Source organism: Brassica napus, chromosome C1 (genome assembly GCF_020379485.1).
Source record: "Brassica napus cultivar Da-Ae chromosome C1, Da-Ae, whole genome shotgun sequence".
Lineage (NCBI taxonomy): Eukaryota > Viridiplantae > Streptophyta > Magnoliopsida > Brassicales > Brassicaceae > Brassica > Brassica napus.
This window is the reverse complement of record NC_063444.1, coordinates 11,326,138-11,343,646: the sequence shown is the minus strand read 5'-3', so window position 1 is coordinate 11,343,646 and position 17,509 is coordinate 11,326,138. Positions and strand designations below refer to the sequence as shown.

Here is a 17,509-nt window from a genome sequence, read left to right as displayed (position 1 = left end):
TAAAAATAAAGATGGGGTTTGGAATATATGAAGTAGAAAATAAGGAATATGGGGTTTGGGGTTTGGGGTTTCGGGTTTCGGGTTTGGGGTTTGGGGTTTCGGGTTTTTGGTTTCGGGTTTCGGGTTTAGGGCGGGGTTTGAGGTTTGGGGTTCGGGGTTTAGGGGTTCGGAGTTTGGGGTCTCGGGTTTAGGGGTTCGGGGTTTCGGGTTTCGGGTTTTGGATTTCGGGTTTGGGGTTTCGGGTTTTGGATTTCGGGTTTCGGGTTTCGGGTTTCGGGTTTGGGGTTTCGAGTTTGGTGTTTCGGGTTTAGGGCTTCGGGGTTTGGGGTTTCGGGTTTTGGATTTCGGGTTTCGGGTTTCGGGTTTGGGGTTTCGAGTTTGGGGTTTCGGGTTTAGAGGTTCGGGGTTTGGGGTTTCGGGTTTTGGATTTCGGGTTTCGGGTTTCGTGTTTTGGGTTTGGGGTTCTAGGGATTTAACCATAACACTCGTTAAAAATAACGACGAAACTTAAATAAATATGGGGTTTGGAATATATGAAGTAGAAAATTAAAGATGGGGGTTTGCGTTTCGGGTTTCGGGTTTGGGCTTTCGGGTTTCGGGTTTGGGGGTTGGGGTTTGGGGTTTCGGGTATGAGGTTTCGGGTTTCGGGTATGGGGTTTCGGGTTTCGGGTTTCGGGTTTCGGGTTTCGGATTCTAGGGATTTAAACATAACACTCGTTAATTCCACGTAGGATGAAATCGTCGTAAATACCACGTAAGCATAAATCGTCGTAAAGACCACGTAACCAGAAATCGTCGTAAAGACCACGTAAGCAGAAATCGTCGTAAAGACCACGTAAAAAGAGTTAAACATAAAACACGTTAATTCCACGTAAGCATAAATCGTCGTAAATACCTTGTAGTGTAAAAACTAGAAAAAAAGGGAAAAGGATCAAAATACCAGAATAACATGTGGCAAGACTTCCAGCAATTATAATACGTAAGTCTCGCCCACATGAATTCTAATATCTTATCCTTTTCCTATTTTTTTCAAATATTTATAATTTGAATATGATTTTGCTGAGGAATGTGATTTCAGATAGGTGTGTGATTTGGGAGTTTATGTGTGGTTTGAGAATGAGAGTTGTGGGTATATTTATAGGAAAGCAAGCCTCGTTAATTCCACGCAGGCAAAATCGTCGTTAATACCTCGTAAACAAAAACACGGGCCTCTGTGATTCCTCGCAATTTCCTCGTAAAAAAAACACGGGCCTTTGTAACTGCTCGCTATTTCGTCGTAAACTTACGACGAATTTGCGATGATATGTAATCTTATATATACACCCGAGCGCTCACTCTTTCTTTCCTCTCTACTTCCTCTCTACGTTCTCCATTTCGTAGCAATGGTAAGCCTCTCTGATTCCTCTCTAATTTGGTTAGTTTAAGATAGATTAGGTGGTTAGTATAGGGAATTTAGATAGGTTTGCGGATTTTATGTTATTTAGTGTTGATTAGGTGGATAATGTTGGGAAATATATTGTTGATGTTAATTTTAAAATTTTCATTTTTTTCCCAGGTTCGAAAAGGAAGACTTACTGCCCATTACAGAGAGGTCTTCGGTGAGCCGGGTAGTCGTTTAGACCCGGCCTCTTCTTCCGCTCCCAGTTCTTCGGGCCAGGAGACTGTCCCCGAGACTCAGTACACTCAGAGAGTCTCTGGGTCTACTTCTTCTAGTGCACCATCGGCTCCTCATGTGCCTCCTCCGATGCCTCCTCCTGTGCCTCCTCCGATGGCACCTCCGATGGCCGCCGATATTCATCCTGATCTGATGGTGCCTCCGAGTGCTCCTTACTCGCAGTACACTGTAGAGGACATTCTCAGTCTGCCAGGCAGAGAAGGTTTACCAGTCATCGACCCAGACCGACCGGACGGAACGTTGTGGTATGTTGCATTAATTTTTTTTAATTCGTTTAAATTTCTTTTATAACATTAAAAAATAATTTATATTTTAAATTTGTATTTTCCAGGTGGGGGGTTGACGGATGTCTTGCATCGGACGTAACCGACACGATCAAGGGTTACTTCTCCATGGCACATCCAAACTGGAGTAAGACGCCTCACTACGTCAGAAAGACGTGGTTCAAAATTTACGCTGTAAGTTTCTATTAATTAATTATATATATTTTAATTTTTTCATGATTTATATATATACTTTCTAAAAAACTAATTGTTAATTTATTTTTTCCAACAGCAAAAATATAATTGGGCCTTGGGGATCACTGAGAGGGTGAGGAAGAAGTTTAACGCGAAAGCGAAAGTTCGCTTGTTGGACACGGTCTCCAACTGGAAGGGTGACTGGATCGTGAAGGGGTATGAGCGTGGCAAACCCGCTGAGCTCACCACGGATGTGTGGGATGGCCTCATCCGTTATTGGCGCCTTCCTGATTCCATTAGAATCGCCCAGGCTTGCTCTAACTCCCGTAACACGGTCGATGAGCACGAGAACGGGCCGATGCTTCACACTACGGGCCAAAAACCCCACGCCGGTGTCCGTTTGGAAATGGTAATTAAATATTTTATTAAATAATTTTTTTAATACATATATTAATTTATTCTAACTTTCTTAACTGTTTTTTAGGCCAAAGAGACGGGACATCTCCCGTCTCTTATGGAACTTTACGAGAGGACCCACAAGAACAAGGCGGGCGTATTTGTAGATGGCAAGTCCGAGCAAATCTACAACGACGTAGTTGCTCGGGTTGAAGACCGCCAGACTCAGCTGACCCAGCAGTCTACCGACGGATTACCCGTCACCTTATCCACACTTGAAGTGGATAAGATTTACGAGGAGGTAAATTTTCAAAAAAATTAATTTTTAATTATTCATTTAATTTAACTTTAAATTTTTACTTACAATATTTATTTTTTGTTTTTAAGGTTGTCCCTAAAAAAAAGGGACGGACGTTGGGTATTGGTTCCGTCAACGATGTTCCGAGAGCGACATCGTCTTATGGTCAGCGACGGGATGATGAAGTCACGGAGCTGCGTAGAGAGTCCGCTCAGCTGCGTAACGAGTTGACCGCGACAAAATCTCGTATGGGTGGAGTCGAGGGCTTCTTGGACGTTATTGCGGCCACAAATCCGGAATGGGAGTCCATGTTGAGGAACATGCGACAACAACATCCCATTCAAGGCGAGTCATCCGACGTACATAACGAGGCGGATGTTACGAGGAGGAGTGATGAATTCTACCGGGCGATGAACGACCCTTATTTTTTTTTTTGGTTGTTGTATTATATAAATTCAAAACTTATTTATATATAAAATATTTTCATATTGATTTATTTTTATTTTGAATTTTAATTTATTATTAAATTAAATAATTTTAATTATTTTTTAATTATATTTTTAAATTCTGTAAAATAATAAAAACGAAGTAAATTCGTAGCCAATGTACGACCTCTTTACGTGGAAACCTTACGAGGAAATGACGAGAAACATTTAACGAGTATTTTACGAGGAACCATTTACGAGGAAATAACGAGGAAAAGTTTACGACCATTTTACGAGGAAATCATTTCGTGGTTGTTACGTGTATTTTGCGAGGAAACTCTTTCAATGTATTTACGTGTAGGTTACGAGGAACTATTTTCGAGGTATTTACGAGGAATTATAGCGACGTCCTTACGTGGAATATTGACGTGGTCTTTACGACGAATCGCCCTACTTCGTCTTTACGACGAAATATATTCCTCGCTAAGTTACGACGAATTAGCGAGGAAATATGTGTTACGACAGACGTGTAACGAGCAAACACGTTTCCTCGCTAATTCGTCGTAAAGCCTCTTTTACGACGAAATAACGAGGAAAACTGCCCTCGTTAAGATTATGTTTTCTTGTAGGGCATGGTCTAATTAGATCAAATAAAAACTTCTTAGGGTCGAATCAAATTTTTGAAAATGGATCGTGATGTCACTCTCACTCTCACAACCAGACAAAGGTGGGTCGTCAATCTCAGGCTCAAAAACAGACAACGGGTCATGAACGAGAGTGATGACTCACCTTTTAAATTTTTCAAAATTTGATTTGACTCTAAGAAATTTTTATTTGATCTAATTAAACCACGTATGGGGAATTGGATATATTTCAAGGAGTTTATGTGGTTGGAAAAACATTTTAGTACTTCAGATGGTTTTAGATACATTACTCGATAGATGTTGTATCTAGAAATCTTTCTCCATGTTTATTCGAAATGGAGGACTGCAATAAGTAGAATTGTTTTTTTTTCTATTCTGCAGCTCTGTTGAGTTGGGAACGAGAATGAGTTTTGTGTGTGAGGGTATGGCGATTATAGAAAGATTCTTTAAGTGAGTAGGTTATCGTACATACTGCCATACATCTTACTGCTCAAAGTACGTGCGAATAATATGATTAAACAGAGGAAAAACAGAGTACTCTAATGGAGCTGATTTATATGTAAGTAATATGATGGAGCTTGAGTCGTCTATCTCCCATGTTTACGGTGTTGTGCAGTGTAGTAAAGACATGTTCGTGCCTAAGCACAAGCCAATCAAACATATGCTTAGGGCTTTGAAAAGTTATATTACTATTAGAGGCCAACTTTGAACAGAAATAACTAAATAGCTATGTTGGTAATGTATTTATTAGAATTAGATAAGGTGTACAGTTCAGTTCCTCCCCATAACATTTTAAATTTTCATGGTTTTGGGGGCCAAATAAATAACTGGGCTCCGGGGCCTAAATATTTCAGGCACGGCCCTGAGTAAAGATGTATCTCTTGAAAACTGCACTCATTGTCTGCAACAAAACGTGATTGAGTATAGGTCAAGTTGCGGTGGGACACAAGGAGGAACTATTTCTAGGCCTAGCTGTTTCATTCGGTGGGAGGTTTATCCGCTCTTGGACCTTTTCGATGATATTACTCCTGAGAAAGGTCAGAACGTGTTTGTAATCTTTGTTGTTTGCTAGATCAAATGATTAAATCCATATCTTACCTTGTTTGTGGTTTTCTGCTCTGTTCTTGTTTTGGTGCCAATATTTTTCCTTCATTGGTGGTTTTGGTTGTGCAGATGGTAAAAACATTTCTACAGAAACTACTGTGGCCATTGTATTGCTTGCTCTAGGATTTACCTTTTGGAAGAGGAGAGAAGCATGCAAAGCATTTACGACTGATTGTGAATTCCCTTAATTTCAAAAGATAATTTCAAAATCATTTTTTTTTTGTCTCTATGTACTTCTAACACGGTTACTATTTCTGTGTTACAAGAAGATTTTGGAAGACATAATGGTAAATGACTACTGGATGCCACAAAATTTTGTTTTATCATAACGCCATGTATACATTTTTTCTGCAGCTGTGGATGATATTACAACTTCAGGCTCACTTCAATTTGAGTTTAAAGCAATTGAAGCTGCCACAAGTAATTTTCATAATATAATAAGCTTGGTTATGGTGGATTTGGTGAAGTTTACAAGATATAGTATTTGTTCCACGTACTATTTATGTTACATAGTTTGTACAAAACAGATTCCGGTAGTTAAATCAAGAAGATCATACGAATTGACAGGGAACGTTTCCAAGTGCAACACAAGTTGCTCTGAAGAGGCTGACTAAAACGTCAGGACAAGATGAAGAAGAGTTCATGAACGAGGTGTTTCTTGTAGCTAAGCTTCAACATAAGATCTTGTTAGGCTTCTTGGGTTTTCTATCAAAGGAGAAGAAAAGATACTAGTCTACGAGTTCTTGCCTAACAAAAGTCTCGATCACTTCCATTTTGGTAAGGAACAATAATACATATAGGCTTATATTCCCGAAACCTTAGTTCTTGATCTCATAGTATAATCAGCTGATATATGAGAGGATATTTTCCAGTCTTCCAGACCCGAAGAAGAATAGTCAACTGGATTGGTCAAAACGATACAACATTATGGAGGGAATTACTTGTAGGATTTTATATCTTCATCAAGATTCACGGCTCACAATTATACATTGTGACCTCGAAGCATGTAATATTCTCTTGGATGAAGATTTGAACCCGAAGATTCCAGATTTTGGTGTGACTAGAAAAATCGGTGTGGACCAAACTGAAGCTACCACAGGAAGAGTGGTTGGGACATTGTAAGTAATTGTCCATAGTAACTATAATTTGTCTATCCTTGTTAACTTTATATATAAAGTTAAGTTTGCTCTCTCCTCAGGGCTTCCACGTTGGATTACACCTCACTAATTCGGATGCTGTCAAGCTGACACGTGTCCACTTTAACAAAACACAACGTTTTATTAAGGCGCTTTTAAACTCTGCTTTCCATAGACAGCACCAGCCGCAAAAATTTTTAAGGGTTTAGTGTTTTTCCACGACGAATCGAAGAGTCATTTTCTTCTTTAATCTCTTGAGTATCTATATTCCTCTAAAATGGCTAATTCATCAATCCTTTTCCTTTGATTAATTTTGTCGAAATTAGACATTCTGTAAACAACGTCTCCTTTTGGAGACTCCGCCATACAAACTCACCGATAGAAAATTCTGGAAACGTAACGTTTCCAATCGTCACCTTCGATGGGCTCATTAACAAGATCTTTACTTCCCTTCTCAGAATTTTTGACTATAAAAGGTATGTCTGGATTTCATCAGTATTATCCTCTCAATTACTAGCTTTTCAAACATCCCAGTGATAACAATGATTTCGATTTTGGTTTCTGGGAAATGATTTCAATTTTGGTTTTGTTTGTTAACTTAGCTTACATTTGTTCATGTATAGATTATCATTTTTTATTCCAGAGTTTTTGTGTATCGATGAAGATTTAGATTTGTTTGTTGATCTCTTTGATTGTTCCTTTTGATTTCATCAGTTTCGTCACCGGCTTGATCGGAAATCAAGTAAGCAAATCACGAACAGGGAGAGATGGGTTTGGGTTTGATCTTGGACTCCACGAAGGATGATGTACCAGATCCATATACTCGCGGATATGGTAGTTACTTAGCCTCGGACCCGATATGCTTCTTTTTTGAAAAAAAGCTCTTACAAGGCTTAGACCATTGTGGAATAAAGATCTGATTTTTTTTTTTAATGTCCTCAACTTCTCCATCTTTAATGCTGTAGCCTGTAGCCTGTATTTCCTGTACTCTCCAGTCTCTTTGTTATGTAGCTAAGTGCTGGTCTTCTCATCATCAGATGTTGTGGTCACTTCTTGGAAGGTATGTAAGAGTTGTTTCTCTTTCCCAAGTTTATATTAATGTCTCAACTCATACTTAGATTCATGCTTTTTTTGTTCCCATGATTATAGTAAAGGGAGTGCTGTACAGTTATGGACATGGCTTCTCAAGGTTTTGCAGCGAAACTTACCAAGTCCCAAGCCAAACAAATAACAGGTACTTTGTCTCATATTCTTGGCTTTCCTGGAAACAAACACCTAAGTCATACATTTACATGACGTTTCATTTCTCTCAAACACATACGATGTGTTTCTCATTGCTAATGCTCTGTGCCAACAGATTTACCAGAAGTTGTTCATGTCACACTTGATAGTTTATATGAACCTTTCTGCTGCCAATCCGAAAAATCTTAATATGGTGAAGAAGTTATCATTGGCAATGTTAACACAGGTACGTCTGTTTATTTTTACATACCTGTCATATCGCTTATGGTTCCTCTACCTTAGATCTCAATCAATTAAAAAATATTCTGATATTCCAGGAGTGTGGCCCAAATCTGAAGTCTTTAACGACAATGGGATCGGAGGGCTGCCAAAACGCTGGGAAGGAGGTTGTGAATCACGAGAGGATTTCAACTCCTGCAACAAAAAGCTCATAAGAGCCAAATATTTAACCAACCCATTCCTGGAACACAGTGTTTGCACTTTGCATATTTTCTTAAGTTTTTTCGAGAGGTATCTTTTCCAATTACCATCTCCATCTAAACGTTTTCTTTGATTTTCAAAGGGCACTGACCATTTATAGTTATTTTGGTCCTCATGATTTTTAGAAATTACCAATTAGGTTTACCCATTATGAGATGCCTTTACATTTTTGTAAAAGATTTTGCTGGAAATGAATCTTAAAGGAAAGACACGAGACCATGTTAACCTTTAAAGGATTCTTTTGTTTTTTAAGGTCAGCCCATGTTATATTTACTTCAGTTTTGTGCTTAAAAATCTGCAAAGGGAGAAAAAAGTTTGTTGATGATCGTTTGCGTCTCTGTCAGTCCCTAGGTCAAAGCAAATCTTAACTCTCCCATTTTTTATTTGATTTGTTGTTTCATGGATGCTTATTTCAAATTTAAAGTGAATTCCAAGTGAAACTATGTACCGCCAAAAAGTATAGGTAACCTAAGCATTATATTTGTTTTCGTCCCTGTTCTAAGGTCTATGTTTCATTGATTTTGAAGCATATTGGATCACTTATGTTGCTTTGTAAAACTATGTTCAGTCCAATGGAATAAGGCGTATCTCTTGAAAAAATATTAGATCAAAGTAATTATATTTCCGTTGGTCTGCTAGAAATTTTGTGTAACAAAACAAATCCACATTTAAATTTTCGTAACTATACAATTTCTATGTGCATCCCCTTCCGAAATGTAAAACATAATATTCTATTATTTCAAAGTCTTTCTAAAGAAAAAAAGAATAATATAAGGTTATACAATACGTCTATGTAAAAAAGTAATATATTTTCATGTATATATATATATATATATATTCAAATTTTAGTTATGTTTGATAATCGTAAAATCATTGATGTGTGAGTGAAATAAAATTAATATATTTATAAATCTACTCTTCAAAAATTTCATAGAAAATATCCTAAATTTATAAAACTCGCTTAAGAAACATATTAGTAGTAAAACCATGTATTTAAACAAAGTAAACAAACTTATGATCTTTAGAAAATAACAAAATAAAATTAAAATACATTTATAATTACAGATGCTCTTTCATATATAAAATGTTTTTATATTATTTTTAATGTATTGTCCCGCCCGTTAGGGCGGGTTTATGCTAGTTGTTGATAAAGAAAAGTTGTACATATTTTACAGCGGATACATGCCACCAGAGTATGTGACAAGTGGACAGTTCTCGACAAAATCTGATGTGTATAGCTTTGGAATATTGGTTTTGTAGATTATTGGTGGAGAAAAGAATAGTAGCTTCAACGAGATAGACGGCTCAGTAAGCAACTTGGTCACATATGTTAGTAAAGGTCACATATATTCGTAAAATTCCGAATGCCATATCAAACTTTCCTACTTGTTTTGGCAATGATAGTGGCGATTAACATTATTTGAATTTATCCCACTGATAAAGCTTCTTCAATTTATCCGCAAATACCATATACTTTTGTATAGCACTGGAACTCTTCTACTCGTATCCTGATAATAAGGTTTTCCACAAAATTTGAATTTATCGTGGTTCTCATCCACTCTCCAATGTATCATGTAGTTGTCGATACATACATCTATCACCAGATACAGTAAATTAAGACCCGCTACAAGATTATCCTCTGGTAGAACACCTCTAACAAAATCAGCAATCACATCCATGCATTCTTCAGCCAAAAGTATAATATGTTTTAATACCCATCAATCTAGTTGCATATGATAAAGGTGAATGACCATCTCTACATCTTTTGTACAAAGGTTATTTTCCTGTTTCCAACATATCAAAAAATCTCCTAGTTTCTGCATTTGGTTCTTCCTTTCTATAATTATCATTTACCATCTTTTCAATACCTACACCATAATCTACATTCGTTCAAGGTTCTTCTAACCTATCCACAGTCTGAGGTTCGCTAGTACTACCATATTCATAACCAGTAGTTTTTCCAAGAAGATGCCAAAACTTATAATTTGGTGTAAACCCTTTCAAATATAAATGAGTCCAAACATCCCATTCTTTTAAACTCCTATTATTTTTCCAGGAAAAGCAAGGACATCTTAACATACTGGTATTTGTTCCCGGTTGTCGTTGAACTAACGTCATTAATTCGCTAATGTCTTTTGCATATTCTTCCGTAAGTAAGTTGGCGCTTGGATCCATATGAGGTTTATCAATCTACGAACAAAAATAATTTGGAGAAGACATGATTTTTTCGGATTTGTAGAATGAAGAGAATGAATAAAGAATGAAGAGTGAATGAGGAGAATGAGAGGAGCTCACGTATTTACAAAAGAAAGCTGCCGACACTTCCGACGGATTTCCAACGGCTACATTAAATGTTGTCAAAATTCCGTCGGAAAATTTGAAATATCAAACAGTTATAAATGGTCAACAAGTGTTGTCGGAATTTTGTCGGAAGTTTTCAGAACATTCGTCAGAAAACCCAATATTTCAAAATATTTGCAAGGGTCAAAAATGTTCGTCGGAAATTCGTCGAAATGTAGTTTCGACGAATTTCTGTAGGAATATTCGTACGAATTTCCGACGACTCTCAAAAAAGTCAAATCATCAGATTATTGTAGGAAACAACTTTGAATATTCCGACGAAAATACATTCTGTCGGAATTTTTCTAGTTTTCTTGTAGTGTTAAGTAGTAAAATACTTAAGTACTTGAGTTTCAAGTAGTAGTTTTAAAATAGTAGATGAGTTGTGTTACAAATAAAAAGTAGTTAAGTATTAATCTTTGCACTTAGTTCCTTCCATTTATGATGGTATCATACAGATGAACTTGTGAAACATCGGGAGAGTCTGGTCAAGTTACATGACAGTAAACGTAAAGGGAATTGAGCTTTTTTACAAAAGCATAAAAATCCTCGGACACTTTCTATTGCTGAGTTCATATGCATGGAATATGGAGCTAAACCTTCCAATTGTCCACAAACCATAATCTTCAGTAGAAATATCTGAGCTGTACTAATAATAGCTCATTGTACAGCCTTCCTCACAAGCATGTAAGTTATGCTTAGAATGGTCAAACAATGTGTTGTTTGAAGGAAACCAAACTTTACTTACTGACTGGGACTGTGTACAGAACGTAAATGTAAAATGGAAACAGCTTCGCTTAGACGAATCTTTGTTCATTGTTGGTGTGTAATACTTTAATAATCTTGAATACATTGATATATTCTTTTTCTTTAACGAGGAGCTACACTAGTAATGGACGCATCATCAACGGAACAGTGAGCAGAGATATGCATGGATGGACCTGAATCACCTGATCTCCCTACTTCTTCATGCCTGCGTCCGAAGAAAATTCCAGGTGGTTGAGGCACGGCGAGATCGATCAAACTCGTAGTGAGCATCTGGACATTTCTGACAAAGTTGGACGATCTTCAGCTTCTTCTTGAACACACAGCAAAGCGATATGAATGCACCTGGTAATTTCGTTTGTTTCATAGTTATCCTGAAATAACGGATCCATGAGTTCTAACGGCGATCCATTGTCCCACAGTCTCCAAGTCTGTTGAACATATGAATAATTAAATCTTTGGTCATCATCGAAGAAAGCAGAAAATAATGGAAGTTTAAAGGCTCTATACTCACATATGTAATCAAATTGCCAGCACTACCATCCATTTGATAGAGGCTACTGTTCTTCTTGCCGCTAATAATAGACCCCAAAACTATACACATCTGATTTCATGGAAAATTGGCCATACATTGCATACTCTGGAGACATGTAACCACTGCTACAAAACTTAAACGCTGAGCTAACAATAAGTATATTACATTCGACAAAGAAAATATGCAATTCTCTCAAATAGCTAATTTTCAAGTTTTTGTGACCAAAAGAGATTCCAAAGATGAAAATGGCTAAAAAAAGTTTCATTAAAGAAAACAGAGTTTTTTTTATCCCTTACTTTATAGATATATAAATATAAATTAAAAATATATAGTTTTGAATTATATGTTTTCAAATTTGATTTTTTTAATATTCAATTTTTCTTTTTGAAATTTGAAAATATTTTTTGAAACTATTTTTTAATTTTTTTAAAAAAATTTAACTCTCACCTAAAACTCCACCCCTTAACTTTAGACACTAAATCTAGATTAGTTAATCATAGGGATATAAGTTTATATTTACCTTTTAATGAAATCTCTTTTTGTCATTTTTTTGAAAGGTTTTGTGTGAAAATAAACTAAAAACTATTATAGAAAAAAATTCAACAAAATAATGGCAAGAGAAAAACTTACTAGGTTCTGACTACTCTTCTCGTGTTGGCTTCAGATTGGCCAAAGGAAAAATACATGTTTTAATAGTATATCTTCTCAACTGAAGATCAGTCGTAAGAAAACTCCTCTTTATTTTTAATGAATATCCCCTAACTTAAAATCTGTTAGTGTCAATCTTCGTCTGTCTATTATGTCGTCAACTATGGATGAAAAAAAACATTGTATTGACCAAAGATGTGCTTTATCAAGCCACTTGATGATGAAAACATGGAAACCAGCCTAGCGGGGCCAATGGGAGAGGTCACCATCCATGCATCCTAACCATGAGTTAAACAAGTCTCTAGAGAGTCTCATTATACTTATATAGCATGCATAACATAAAGGGAAATTGCTCACCAAAGAGATCACTCAAGAAATTCTAATGGGCCCATAAGAAGTAATGAGCCTTCTCATGCACTAGAACCTATTTTCAACTAGTTCTAGTTTTGGAATATAAAGGAATACGTATGTAGTGGGTTAATAATACCTTGTAGACTAGGCCAAAACCACCTTGACCGAGTTTGTTGCCTTCGGAAAACTTATCGGTTGCTGCCTTGATTGCTTTAAAATCAAACTGAAGTGAGCCTGCGGTTGTAATATCTTCCCCATCTGTAGAAACAACTTCAACAGCTTAATTAAGGGGAAAACACACAGAAAGATATTTTCATTCGAACTGAGAAGGTAGCTTTGTCACTGGAGTACAAGAGCCTTTACCAGCTAGTGGTTCCGTCTCATAAACTGTCTTTTCTCTCTTAGCCCGGAAAGTATAAACAGCTACCAGAAGCAGAAAAATAACACTGATCGTAACAACAACAGCGATGATTACGACAGTGGAGTTTCCGCCTCCTCCTGTAGTATTGATATAACTATATGTATGCAGTCACGACATCTTAACTGTTGTTTTAGCTAATCAAAGGAATAGAGAATGTCCGGACCCGGAAATGGTGAAGAAATTGAAATTTGCTGCGGTGGAGGAGGAGCTGAATCGAGTTGCTGTTGACTTGTTGGAACAGCGGATTCATTGTAAAACGAGTAAAGCTCAAATCTTGAATTACAGCTCGGCACAAAAATTCTTCCCCCGACTCTATGAATGGGCAATCGATTGATGGTCCAATTTAGACAGTGGAAACATTCTTGGCTAGTCAGATCAGGAGTGCACTGAACCAGTGCGTACAAATCCTGGAACGCATTGAAGTAGGCCTTTCTTGCATCGAATTTTTGAGAACTGTTCGATGCCATGGTGGCGGTTTGGTTCACCGGGGACAAGACCAGATCTTTGAACTCAATCTGGTTCCTTGTAACATTACTGGTGTTAGACATGATAAATTCTCCACTGGTGTTCAGGGTCGAGAGAATATCCCCGTTAGAGTACCTTAGCATACACTCTTCCTAATAGAGAGTCATCTCTCTCTCGTTCGGACACCGATATAAGGTTGCATTTACGGCAAAGACGACGCAGCTACGGCAATCTTCCGGCTTGATATCTCCGCCGCAGAGGAAAAGTCCGGTGACTCTGTCGGGGGCTCGTCCCGATGTGGCGTTTATCCGGTAGAGTAAGAGGCGTTGCGGGAAGAGAGAGAAGGGTTCTGAGATTGGTGAAGTGCGTGCTGTTTCTGGAGAAAGTCGTTGTGTTTGGACAGAAATGTTATACGTAAGTAGGATCTTGAGCAGAAGCTCTGAAGCTAGTGAGAAACGAGAAAAGGAAAAGGATGACGAAAGTGGTGGGAGAAGACATAACTGGGCTTGCTTGAGTTGTGTTTCTCATCCGTGGGAATCTAATACGATATATAGGAATATGTTAGAGAATTTATATTCCAAATGTAATTGGTTATTTTCATCTCTAACATAGAGAGAACTCTATAATAACAATCTTTAAATGGGTTTGGAGCAATTTCACATGTAAATGCTATTATAGAGATGAAAATAGCAATAGGTTGAAGATGCTGTCAGAATGAAAAATAGAAAAAATGCTCTAAAATATCCCTAGACTATATTTGCGAACTGATTTTGTCACATGTTCTTTATACAATCAATTTCACAAAACAAATATGACATAGCTATTGAAATTGATGACATGTCTTATAGCTTAATATGACATGGACAATCACATTTAATGTTAATTTATATTTTTGATAAACTTTTTAAAATACAGTAATAACTCATATATTACATTTAATGTCAATTTATATTTTTGAATTTTTTTTAGAATATGGAATAACTCATAAATCATCATTAAATAAATATATTCAAATATGGCATTATTAATTTTGAAATATAATTTAATTATATATTTTTAAATTATACAATTTTATTACTAAAATTTTCAAAAATGTATACAATTTTTTTTAGAAAATTATAAAAATTTAACTGTAAAATCATTATTTTTTATATATCTACAAATTTTATAAATATTGTTTAATTTTAATTTTTGGTAATTATGCAGCTTTTACAAATTTATTTAATATATTTAATTAAAATAAATAGATAGAAAAATCTATCTAAGATTATAATTTCAAATATATACATGCATATTCTTAAATATAATTTTTATGTTTAATTAAATCAAATTTATATTAAAATATTGATACGAAAAATAAAATTTACAACATTAATAAAAATTTATTTTAAAATATAATTTATATTTATCTGTTAAAAAATATTTTAAATTTTTTACTGCACATGGTGCAGGAAGACACCTAGTTTCTTATTATTGTGTAGGAGAAGATTTCTATAAATTATATTTACAAATGCAAATTTTATCTAAAATCAGTTTTATAACATATTATATATATACATATATATCTAAATCATAATAAGACTATCGAGGATGTTCTTAGACGCCAGTGGAACCATGGCTCGCCGGCGTCGCCTCTACCAACCTTTTCGCTCGATGTTCCTCTGTTCAAGTCCAAAGTTTCTGTCCATTGGAGCTCCGGTGGTCCTCTCTAGGTTGAAGGATTCTTCGACTATGTTGTTCTCTGGAGAATCCTAGATAGTGACACTAGTTGCTTTCGGTGCTTGTTGTATTACCTTTGCCACCCCGTCTCCACTATGTTTCAGATCTGTCTGTCAAACCCCTGGATCTGTGTATCTCAACTTCCTCACCTAGGTGCTTCTCCGGCTAGAAGATCCTTCCCAACATCGCTTTCCATCTTTTCGTAAGCACATCAATCGTCTGAAGACCCTCACTTTCAACCACCGCAACCAAACCTCTTCTCAACAACTTATGTTAATCCGGCGACCAATGTAGGTGGGAATCCACTCGACCAAATATGTTTCTACAAAGTTTGAGAGGACAAGCGTCCACCGGCGACGCCTCTCTTTCCTGCTCAATCCTTTCCATCCTCCATGTCTGGCCTCCTCCGCTCTTCAGATCTGTTAATCTCTGTATGAAAAGACCACCGGAAGATCCATACCGTCAACCACCGCAAACATACCTTCTCTCACAACGGTTTGCAAATTTGGCATCCAATGTAGGGGGAAATCCACTCCGGCGTCCAGATTTGAGCCATCAAAAACTAGTAAGGCCATGTTGTCGGCGCACAACTCTCACCTCCTCCTATGTTGTGGAAAGTACTTCACTACCATGCTTCCTCTTTAAAAATTAGTCTGAATTACTTTGGGTTATTCCATTAGCTTGAGATACCACATACTTATCCATAAAAAATCATATATTAACATCCTTGTTTTATTTTAAAAAGTAGGCATCCTTTATGTAGATTTCCTTGTCTTCTTTGTGAACAAGACACAATTTGACAATAAAAAAGGAGGCGATTTCTCTCAGTGTCGACAATATTACAGCGCATTCAAGTCCGAGCATTTATCACAACTACTTTGAGAAGATCTTGGCAAGTGGGTCACATCTACAAGTTGGATTGGTATAATTCCGGCATTAACTGCGCACAACAATAATTCTACAGAGCAATCTTTTCTGCTACCTATAAATATCCAGATCTACTATCTTGGTATCGAAATGTCGAGACGCTTCAGTAGATCAGAGAAAGGAAAGGGGCAGGCTCCCGCTGACCAGCCTCCTAAAAGACTTCCGGTGCGAATACCGGGAAATGATAATGAAGATTTGGTTGAAGCCAACAGGCTAACAATTATTGGAAGAGTTACGAATCCTCAGATTCAGAGACCTAAAGCTGTTATTGATTTCATGACTCAAATATGGAATCTCGAAGGAAGAATAGAAGGAAGGGTCTTAGGACTTGATAAATTTCAGATCAAGTTTAAAACAGAATCGGAACTCTTCCAGGTTCTTGAGAAGGGCCCATACCACTACAAAAGATGGATGCTACTACTACAACAATGGGAACCCACTGTGTCAGATCAGTTCCCCTCAAAAATCTCCTTTAATGTTAGGATTCATGGCATACCACTGCACTACTGGCATGAAGGCACCATTCTCACTATTGGAAAAGAGCTTGGTAGCTGTACCATTAGAGATGAAAAGGAAGCAAAGATCTGGGTGGAGGTTAATGGGTTGGAACCTTTGATCATGAAAATAGAGATAGAGCTCCCCACTGAAGATGTAACCGAAGTGGAATTTGAATATATCAAACTGGAGAAGCACTGCTTCTCGTGCTTTTCCCTCTTCCATGGGGAATCTGATTGCCCCCACAGGCCCAGTCATGCTCTACCCCCGAAAGAAAGGAAACTGGGTATTACGCAGTGTAAAGGAAACTGGGTATTACGCAGTGTGTTGCTCTTCAAAGGATCGAGGCGGAGAAAAAACGGCATGATGACAGACGAGGATACAGTAGAAGTGATGTTCCTCGGACCACCTTTAAACCAAGTTCTGATAGCCGCTCTTACTCAAGGAGAGAAGTAAGCAGAGTTGATAGTGGAAGATACTACGTTCGAAAGGAAAATCAGACCAGAGAGCACTCTATATTATCTAGAACTGCAAAATCAAATTCAGCCTACTACAGGAATAATGCTCCATCATTTCAGTATCAGGCTGTGGAACGGAATCGAACCAGCTCTGATTCTTCTGCCTCTCGCCAGATTCCTATGCCGCAACCTGTTGCACCTGAAACACGAGGCGATACCCCAAACAACCCTGGAACATATCCACAGAATGTCCAAAGTGGTGAGATCACACCTACGCGTACCTTGAGAGAACGCTTAGGCCCCACTTCAGCTGGTACTACTTCAGGTTCCAAAGAGCGAAGATCTGCTTTGGCTCGCATATCAGAACCACCTGCCACAACAGAGCAACCAGCGAGGAGAACTCCGAGTTTTGAATCTGGTCGCTTACAACTCAATGATAACAGAGCAACTGAGGCAGCCACTGATCAAGGTAACATGGAACCGCTCTCTGAGGAAAGGTTGCCTGCTACTCTTCGTCTGGGATCAAG

General features: G+C 37.4%; 1 long non-coding RNA gene and 1 pseudogene across 1 annotated transcript; one reads left to right on the top strand and one right to left on the bottom strand.

The window, feature by feature from the left end:
* The first annotated feature begins 4,109 nt into the window (after nucleotides 1-4,109).
* LOC106366218 lies at nucleotides 4,110-11,926 on the top strand. The gene is made up of 6 exons (XR_002657342.2): nucleotides 4,110-5,777; nucleotides 5,873-6,118; nucleotides 6,199-7,196; nucleotides 7,286-7,370; nucleotides 7,494-7,604; nucleotides 7,696-11,926. It is a non-coding gene; the product is annotated as an uncharacterized LOC106366218 (long non-coding RNA).
* LOC106366212 lies at nucleotides 11,927-14,277 on the bottom strand (annotated as a pseudogene).
* Nucleotides 14,278-17,509: the final 3,232 nt, after the last annotated feature.